Source organism: Alligator sinensis, unplaced genomic scaffold, assembly GCF_000455745.1.
Source record: "Alligator sinensis unplaced genomic scaffold, ASM45574v1 scaffold261_1, whole genome shotgun sequence".
Lineage (NCBI taxonomy): Eukaryota > Metazoa > Chordata > Crocodylia > Alligatoridae > Alligator > Alligator sinensis.
This window is the reverse complement of record NW_005843171.1, coordinates 126,213-136,110: the sequence shown is the minus strand read 5'-3', so window position 1 is coordinate 136,110 and position 9,898 is coordinate 126,213. Positions and strand designations below refer to the sequence as shown.

Sequence of the window (9,898 nt, the reverse complement as noted above, 5' to 3'; positions counted from 1 at the left end):
GGAATACTCTCCTTTTGATCCTTCCCTTGGCTCAGCATCTCCTGCATGTGGGCCTTACCTCAAAATCTTTGGCACTTCTTCCACCACCTCCTGTTAAACCTGTCAGCATCCATGAGATGTACAGTTGACTCAAATGCCAGTGAAGACATCTGCCCTGTAGCTTGCCATGCAAACATCTCTGTTGATTTCCAGCCATGGGGGTGTTAGAGTGATGGAGCTATGATGCTCCAGGAATTGTGAGAGGCACCCATTTTTTTGAGGGCAATACCTTTTAGTGGATCAATGTTCAGGGTGGAAGTCACAGGAAATATAAAACACTTCTCAGCATTAGAAAACACAGTCTGAATTATCCTCTGCCCAGAAATTACTGAGCAGTTTTGTGGGAGTCTATGAAGCTTGTTTGTGCCGGAGAGCTCTCATGCTTCAATACTCTGTCTTCGTATTTGCCTAAAACACCAGACTGCTTTCAGCTGTGGTCAGCAGCGCTCTGCGCAGATGCAGCAGCTGCAATAAGACACCCCTGTGGCATTGCACTCTGTGTGCAGGTCAGGTTAGCCTCCCATCTTCAGTAGGTCTGAACCCTGCTTTAGCTGGGCAAGACATGGACTGGAATTATTGCCAGGCTGGATGGCTCCTTGCCCTGGTCCTGGGAGGTGAAAGGAAGTTTGGGGAAGAGGATCCTGAGCTCCCTAGGGCCACTGATGTCTAATTTGAGGCATCAGGGAAATAAGGCTACCTGGACCCACTGACAGATTTCCAAAGGTATTAGCTCCAATAAAAATCAATAGGATTCAGGAGCGTAGTCTGATTAACTCCTTTGAAAAAAATCCTATTTGGTACCTATCTTTAGGCTGTTGAAAGTCTGGCCCTGTGTATTTACTCTAGAGCCTAATGGGGAATGTAAAAATGGCAAAGGTACTTACTAGTCTAAATGCTCTTCTAATCATGTGTATGGCCACACTGCAAAGAGGTGCCAGGTCTTCATTCAACCTCTTCATTTCTGCTGGAAAATGAGGAAGTAATGCAGAGGTGGGGGAATTAATGGAGAATTGCGAGAAGGGAAAGTATTGCTTTTTGCTTTCCAAGTCCAGTTCCAGGCACCTGTCTCCACAACCCTCAGTGTGGAGTGTGTGAGATGGGCAGAGCCTATGGGCCGACCACCTCTTTTCTTCCAGGGCTGGCCCGGCCCCTTGTGCTGGTGCCCATATGCCTGGTTTGTGGGGGAAGCCTGAGAAGTGGGCAGAAAATTACCAGCTTTCATTTTTCATTGAAAAAACAACTAACTTACCTATAACTTAAGAAAAAAATAACCACAGAGGTTCTTACCATTTCCATTTTTAATTAACAAAAAGTTGTACCTGGAATTTTTTTTACCACCTAGATATATTGGTCCTGAATATGACTGTGGTTATTTGGTTATTCTGAGCATTAAACACTTCAGGAAATGCTGTTACAGATAGGTTTAAGCCACAGCCATGGTGCAAGATGCCACCTATGTAGGATGAAAGCTTCCAGAAGTTTTAAAATGATTTTTATTTGGGAAGGTTTTTTCTACTTGTTCACCATTTTTTCTGAGAAAATTAATTGATTTAAACATTGCCAGCAGGGGGAGACCTCTATCTTTCCCCCCCTCTCTTTTTTCTGTTTCCATTCTACTACAGAAAAAGGGGAAGGAGAGAGGGAAAGATTAGAGTGAGTGAACAAAGAGAAAATGTTGGAAACATTTTATGAACTGTTTTGGTGACTTGGAAAAAAACATCACTTGGTCCTGTCAAAAAAGTCTTTTGGAACAAAGGTTTCTAGGATCACTTCTGATCTGTGCAGTGCGCTTAAGTAAATCGACCAGTCATTTCCTAGCACATGCGGCTATTTCTTTCATGATAACTACCTTATGCCACAAACACTAGATCAGAGGGTGGTTGCAGTCTGCATGTCTGCCGTGCTGAGCAGTCACAGAGCACTGTGTGGTACAGGGAGTGACATTTTGACTTCCCCAAACAGTAGCAGCTGCTCCCCACATCCACCTTGTGTGGGCCCATGTCTCTCACCCTACAAAGATAGGGGGCACTTCTTTTTTTGCAAGCGCGTACTCAGTGTTATGCAAGGGAATTCCCCGTTTGCCTCTGCTGTTTCTCATGCTACTCCTATGGTGTGGCAACCCCTGCCTAGAAGCACTGAACAGGAGTCAATGGAAGGATGTGGGTTAGGAAGGAGGGAGTCTGGAGTGTGTGAGACTTTGGGTAATCACTTCCACTCTCTGATTTTCAGCTTACTTATGTGCAGAGTTAATTAAAAATAGTGTCCGCACCCTCCCCCCCCAGCAAGATGTCTGTGCCCAGTGACTAATACAGCTGGCTCCTCCCTCAAAGTCTCTTGCCTTCACACATTTCCTCCATCAGAGCCTCCCAGGAGGTGGCAGAGCCTCTTGTTTGACAACTTTTTTTGTGCATACCTCTTTTGTCCTCCCCACAGAGCATAGCTTAGTTTGACAGGACACTGAATGACCAGACATAAATGGGTGGTACTGCTCAGCCCCTTTTTTTTGTGTTAAGGCTCTTCAAGGTAGGTGGTCAAGGTCTCTAGCTGTCAAGGTCCATAGAGGTAATAAAGCATTTGCTCCTGAGATACTGCAGGACCTCATGGGAGTCTATTGGTGAGGGTGCATTATGCGAGAGACAGTCCATCTGGAGTGCCTGGCCCACAGGGAAAAGTGGCAGCCTAAAACATAGCTCCCATGAAGCTTTGCAGGTCAGGATACCCCACTTCTGTCAGTCAATTTTGATTTAGGAATGTCAATTAGTTTGACACCTCTCAGCTTCAGTTTGCAGGTGCAAGTTCTTGGGTGTTAAGGGTTCCCGCCCCCACATAAAGAAATCAAGGCTTTCCATTGGGAAATGCTGATGAAAAGGAACTTTTATTTGTTTTTTCTGAAATCCATCGTGAAAGAAATTCTTATTTTTCAGCAGCGCGAGGAGCAGGTCCCAAGGTGAACCTCATTCCCACTTCATACTGGTACGTGCTGTGGATCGGAGGCTGCGGCTGGTTCTTCCACTTCTTCAGCTCATTCTAGCTCTTTGTTCTGGGAAGCTTTTTTAGCCTATCGGTGCTTCGCTGAAAGAAATGGCAGCAATAGCCACACTAGAGATGGAGACACTGGCCTCTGAAAAATTCCAGGGATTCCCAATTCAAAAACCACCGGTGCATCCAGGTTTGGAGAACGGGGGGAGTTCGCTCCCAACTCCTTCTGATCATCCACTCGTCCAATGATTTGTTTCCAGTGGTCCCACCATTTATCAGCCGTTGACATGAGAAAGCCAGTGCCGTTTGTCCATGGGATATGCTGCTGTCTCATTCCTGCCCCATTCATCCATGTGTGAGGCACTGCAGTGTGGGTTATTATCCCAGGTTTCCAGCCAGACTGGATGGATTCAGGCCCCAAGCTCTACCCTCCCCTGCCTCTCTGCCTCTGCTTGTGATATAAACCACTTCCTGCCACTTCGAAGGATATATCTGCAATATGCACTGGCTTAAGGCAGGTAGCGGGGATTTGTGGGAGGAGAGGTTGGGTGCCTGGAGCACCCCCTCTGTGCGCACTCTGAGAATTCACCTGGGTAATTTTTTGCACTGGATTGTGGGACACCTCCAGGAATACAAAAGAACTGATGAGATGAGGGATCAAATTACCATAATACCCAGCCCCCACCTACCTGTTTCCCATAATTCACTTGGCACACTCTCAAGGCACTTCCAAGTGGAGCTCTGACTATACACTGCACTCATGTGCATTATTGAGACAGTAAAGGTTTCCTAGTATAAGTGGGGAGTGGTGATGCTGGTGCTGGTGGGAGTCTTTGGTGCTAAAATGCCCCAGTGACACTGGGTGCACTTTAAAAATCAACATTGCAAGGAATAGGCAGATTTCAGTGGCATTTCCTTCAAAGAGATGAGATGTCATTAAACCATTGAGAAGGGGGGAGGAGATTTGATTTTCTTCCCAGTTCTGCTACTTGCCTGTATATGACCTTGGGAAAGTCACTCCCTCTCAGGGCCGGTTTCCAAATCAGTAAAATATAGCTAATAATCTTCCCCTTTAGTTAATTCATACTACAGACACTTCAGAGGAGGGACTGTTGTCACGGTAGGTCTTTCTGGCACCCAGCACAATGGAAACTCATCTTGTTTGATGCTACTACAACAGCAGTAATTCATTAGAAGGGGAAATGGGACAAGCTTTTTCGGAATATGCACGTTTCCCCTATAATGGACATTGGTGCTGCAAGCCACAACCTATACCCTCCTGCCCCCAGTTTCTCCACAGACCGCTTTTGCTGTAAAGCACTTCCTGTCACTTTAAAGGAAATAAATGCAATGTGTATTTTATTTGGCATTGAAGATGCCTGTAGTGGCATTAAAACTGACATGTCATGTATTTAAACAGTGGCACAGAACCTGGCTGGTCGTCTGTCATGCTCTTTGCACAAACGGTGAAAATAAAGGACATATCAAATGAAAACTGGTATAAAAAGTAAATGGCCGTTGCCAGTTTCTGATTGCAAAAAGTAAGGATGCCAGTTCCATTTCCTATTATCAACGGGCATGCATGAGCCTAAATCAGGGTAAAACACTGGGATTTTTGTAAAGGCATTCAAATATATGTGTATTAAAGTGCATTATTACCCTTTTGGTTCTTATTGTTGTCATTGCCAGTAAGCTACAGGCCAGGACTTCAGCTGTGATTGTAAGCAGGTGAAATTGTCTTATTCCCTTATTGCTAATAACTTCTACTCAATTCTGCCATGTTTCTACCAGGGAGTATATGACAAGTCAGCACTAGAAGGCACTCTCACCGTTCAATGATTACTAAAGGACAACAGTTTTCTGTAAGTTGTCAACTTGCAGAGTTAGTCCTTTAGCCCACAGCTGTCCAGCTGGTATCCTGCAAACTGCATGCAAGCATCTTTAGGCATCTTCATGCATGCACCTAACCATTGTTCTTTGCATTGCTCTGGTTACAGCAGCGTCATAGTTTCATAGTAGGTAGGGTCGGCAGGGACCTGAGCAGATCATCAAGTCCGACCCCCTGCCATGGGCAGGAAAGGATGCTGGGGTCAAACGACCCCAGCTAAGTGGCTGACTAGCCTCCTTTTGAAGACCCCCAGGGTAGGGGTGAGCACCACTTCTCTTGGAAGTTGGTTCCAGATCCTAGCCGCCCTGACTGTGAAGTAGTGCCTCCTGATGTCTAGCCTGAATTTACTCTCAGTCAAGTTATGGCCGTTGTTCCTTGTTATCCCTGGTAGTGCCTGGGGGAACAGGGACTCTCTCATTGCCTGCTGGTCCCCCTTGGCAAGTTTATAGGTGGCCACCAGATCCCCTCTCAGCCTCCTCTTGTGGAGGCTGAACAGGTTCAGGTCCCTTAGCCTCTCCTCATAGGGCCTGCCCTGCTGCCCCCTGACCATGTGAATGGCCCTCCTCTGGACCCTCTCCATGCTGGCCACATCCCTCCTGAAGTGCGGCGCCCAGAACTGGACGCAGCACTCTGGCTGTGGCCTGACCAGTGTCGCATAGAGGGGGAGCATCACCTCCTTGGACCTGCTCGTGATGCATCTGTGGATGCATGACAAGGTGCGGTTGGCCTTCCTGACCGCGTCCCCACGCTCGGCCCATGTTCATCTTGGAATCAATAGTGACTCCAAGATCCTTTTCTGCCTCTGCACTGACAAGAAGGGAGTTTCCCAGCCTGTAGGTATGCTGCTGGTTCTTCCTCCCCAGGTGCAGCACTTTGTACTTGTCTATACTGAAACCCATCCTGTTCTCATCCGCCCACTTCTGTAACCTGTCCAGATCTAGTTGTAGCCTGTCCCTCTCTTCTAGCATGCTCACTTTTCCCCATATCTTAGTGTCATCTGTGAACTTGAACAAGGTGCTTTTCACCCCCTTGTCCAAATTGCCAATGAAGATATTGAACAGTGAGGGCCTGAGGACCGAGCCCTGGGGGACCCCACTGCCCACATCCCTCCAGGTCGAAAATGACCCTCCACCACCATGCTCTGGGTATGGCCCTCCAGCCAATTTGTGACCCATCTGACTGTGTAGGTGTCAACACCACAGATGCCTAATTTTTTACTGAGGATAAGGTGAGAGACAGCGTCAAACACCTTCCTAAAGTCCAGAAAGACTACGTCCACCATGACACCTGCATCCAAGGCTTTTGTGACTTGGTCATAGAAGACAACCAGGTTGGTCTGCCAGGACCTGCCTCTAACGAACCTGTGTTGGTTGCCCCTGAGTATACACTCCCCTGCTGGCCCCTTGCAGATGTGCTCCTGGATAAAGACCCTGGGCTCCCCCATCCTCTTCCAGCTTCTACTGACTACCTTTGCCCCATGAGGCAAGGTAGTGCATCATGGCACAGGGAGCGGGGGTTCAACCTAGGGCCATGTGGGCATGCAGTGCAGCAAGGGGCAGGGGAAAGTACCCTTGCAGGTGCAGCCTGCAGGACACAGCCGCTGGCCACTGAGGATGGAAAGCCCTGCTTTAGATTAAGGGATAAAGATTTGTTCCAGCCGGATTATCCTGTTTTTTTTTGCAGTGTCATTTTCACTAATGGCCAGTGGATGTAAAATGCTTTGCAGGGGCATAATGACAGTGCAAGGCTTAAGTGAAAAGTATTAATTCATCCACCCTGATTTACAGGACCATCTAGGTCAGAGAGTGTCACGTAGTGGTTGCCACCTGACATTGCTTCCTATTAGACCTGAGCACAAGTGGTTCCTGGTTTCAAATCCCACTAATAATCAGGGATCCTGGTTTTCTTTTTAAAGCCCCCAAATAGGCATTTTTTCACAATTAAAATGAAACCCCACTATATGTGTATGTATCTGTGTATGTATACGCATGTGTGTGTGTATCAGTTGAAAACAATGTTTTTATTGATATATTTACAATTTTAAAGCAATTCGGAAACCTACCAGTGCCTCAATCATTCTAAATGCTTATATATTTCGGCCTTTGATTTTGTTTCTTTTATCATGGAAAATCAGAGCTTCCCCCGCCCCCTTTGCTCACCAGGACAGGGATCTGGCTGCGGTTGTCCCTTCAGCTGCTTTGTGGTGCTGAGCAGTCCTGATATGCCAGTGCCCTTCCCCTGCCCATGCCATTGCCCCTCACTCCCCTGGCCCATAGCCTGCTGGCCCTGCCAGTACCCCTCACTCTTGACCCACAGTACCCTCAGCACTGCTAGTGCCCCTTATTCCCAACCCGCTGCCCCCCACCCCCAAGGCCCAGCCCCACAGTGTGTGAGGAAGGGTGTGGGTGTGTGGGGAATGGGGAGGTGGGCACAGGCAACATATGAATGGAGCTGGGGGAGGTACAGGTGACATGGGCCAGCAGGCAGGACTCAAGGTGCGGCGCAGTGGCATGTAGCTGTGCCCCCTACTCCTGCAAAGTGGGCAGGGGGCAGTTCACCTTGGCGGCCATGGTGGTATGGTGCTCCTTCCCATGCTGGGTTCTGCCCACTGGGCCATGGAGGTGGCTTCTGTCCTGATCTGGTCTGACCTGGCTGCAGCCCTGTGCTTTGCTGTGGGTGCAGAAATCTGGGGGGGGCACATATCACATTGCCTGTGCTTCCCTGCTCACTGTATCACCTTTGTCCCTTCACCTCCTGCTGCATCGTGTGTGCCTGCCCCCATAAACTTACCTGGAGGGAGCTGTGGGAACTGCTGTGTGCATATGTGTGTGCACCCATGCACATGGCACCCCCTGCATCCTGCTCCCCCCAGCCCCAAGCAACCCCTTGCAGGGTGGAAGTCTGCCAGCTTGCAAGGAGAAACCTGCTGTTTCCCAGGATTTTCTCCTTTAAAAGAGAAAATCCATGGTTTTCCATGGCAAATGGAAAACCCAGATCCCTGCTAATAATCCACCCAAAGGGAAGGAGTTATATGTGATAGCATAAGGAAGTCCCTTTTGTGGAGTGCCATTATGTTAGGGACTGCACCAGATTTAACTCCAAACTGAGGTGGGCAAGGGAGAGGAGATTAAAATGAGGAAAAAATGTACCATATCCTTCTCTTTGGAAATAATGGAAATAGGTTGACAAGGAGCCAGGGAGGGGGTGAGGCAGAAGAACTGCAGGTGTGATGGGTCCCTATGGGTGACATCTAGCTTTAGAGGAGTGACATGGGGCTATGCCAGCTGGTGGTACAGCCCCACTGACTCCACTGGAGTGAGACTGAATTTGGCTCTGAGCAGAGGGCACTGATTTACTCCAGCTGGGGTTCTGACTCACTGAGCCCAGTGCACTTCATCCAATTTACACCTGCCAGGGAGCTGAACTGGACACTTGGCTTCTATTTTTCCCTGTCCTCTCATAATTATTTATTCTTCAGTCACTAGCCATTCCAGTGGCACCCACAACAGTTTCTAAAAGGTTCCTGTGCAGATCAAGCATTGATCTGTGGATCTCACCAGTACAAGAGTTGCCAAGGGTGAGAATTTCTGCTGGATGTTTGAAAGGGGCATGACATTCCTATCGTGTCATGCTAAGATAGGGACTAAATGACAGTGCCTGAGGAACTGGAGAAGCCAAAGGATGGCACAGGTGAGTTAGAGAAGGATCACCTGCCATGTTGGAGTATAGCTTTCCAGGCCCTTCCTGGAGGAAGAGACCAGCTGGTGATGGAAACTTCACATCAGGATTGGGAAACTTGTGTATGAGGTGGATAGACTGGCAGGTGGAAGTGGGGATAGATGAAGAAGTGTGGATAGAGTTGTGGTATAACAAAAAAAGCAAAGGCCTTAAACTTTGATCGGAAAAAGGTTGTAAAGATAAAATAAAAGGCATTGTGTAAAAGTGTGGGCTAGGAAAAGAGGAAGAATGTCTGGCCTTGTGGTAATCTGCAGTTACTGAGACAGCAAGAAAAGAGTGTTTTGTAATAAAGAAATGGAAATAATGTTTTTGTAACTGTTACTGCAGCTAGGTTTCTAAAAATTTCACTATATGTTCATGTGAATTGTAGGTGGCTGTTAAAAGGTATATAAGCCTTTTGCTTTAACGTTTAGGGAGGGAGCCCCCTCCAAGTGCATGGTGAATCCATGTCACTTTGGGGCCCCTCCTACAGCTGTAGCTCCAGCCAAATAAAGCTTCTGCTGACCTGACCCAAAAGTTTGCTGCATGTGTTTTCCACGACAATTCCTGGTGCCGTGACTCGGATCCATGACACGGATTGAGGAAGGAGGACCGCAGACTGCTTCCCCCGAACCCTGTAGCACCAAACTTAAGGGGTAAGAGACCTAATTTAAAATCTCTAATGGGGTTTCAAAGGAAGGCTGCGTGTAGGCTCCTGACTTGACCGTGGTGACTGGATCCGAACCTTATTGAATACAGGTCAGTTTAGAACCTCACTGCCGGCTAGAATTTTCTGTCTGGTAAAGGATCCAATTTTGTGTCTGGTAACGTACGTTGTATTCGGGGAGAAACTGTTTGAAGCACCTTCATCCAACAGCTCATCGGGCTTGTAGTTAATTAACTAAGGTGGTGTGGGGGAGGAGGTCTGGCTGGCTGAATGTGTGTGTGTGTGTGTGTGTATTTAGAAAAATGAACCACTGACCAGGTCTGGGACTAAGGCTGGGTCTAGCCACCCCGATTCTGCCTAATAAGGTAGCGTTGAAAGCAAGGGGGCCCAGCTGAAACCTCGTGACCCAGTGGACAGGGCGTCTGAGTGATTTTGTCTTTTCCAAACCCCTTGTCCCAGTAGCTTCTGCTGAGACCAGGAGTGAAAGGATTCCTTTTGTGTTTCCCTCCCTGTTTCCATTGTATGAGCCGGTGTTGGGACAGAAGCCTTTTGTCTGGGCGGTAAAAAACCGCGGGGCAAGGCACTGAGCAGCCCGGACGTCCTGAATA

The 9,898-nt window shown here is 48.0% G+C and overlaps 1 long non-coding RNA gene across 1 annotated transcript in view; it reads right to left on the bottom strand.

Annotated features, from left to right (window-relative positions):
- Positions 1 to 1,320, bottom strand: part of LOC112548438 — a 2,714-nt gene extending 1,394 nt beyond the window's left edge. Inside the window, exon 1 of the long non-coding RNA XR_003092184.1 lies at positions 924 to 1,320. This is a non-coding gene — a long non-coding RNA (uncharacterized LOC112548438). The remainder of the gene's footprint in view (positions 1 to 923) is intronic.
- Between the last annotated feature and the right edge of the window lie 8,578 nt (positions 1,321 to 9,898).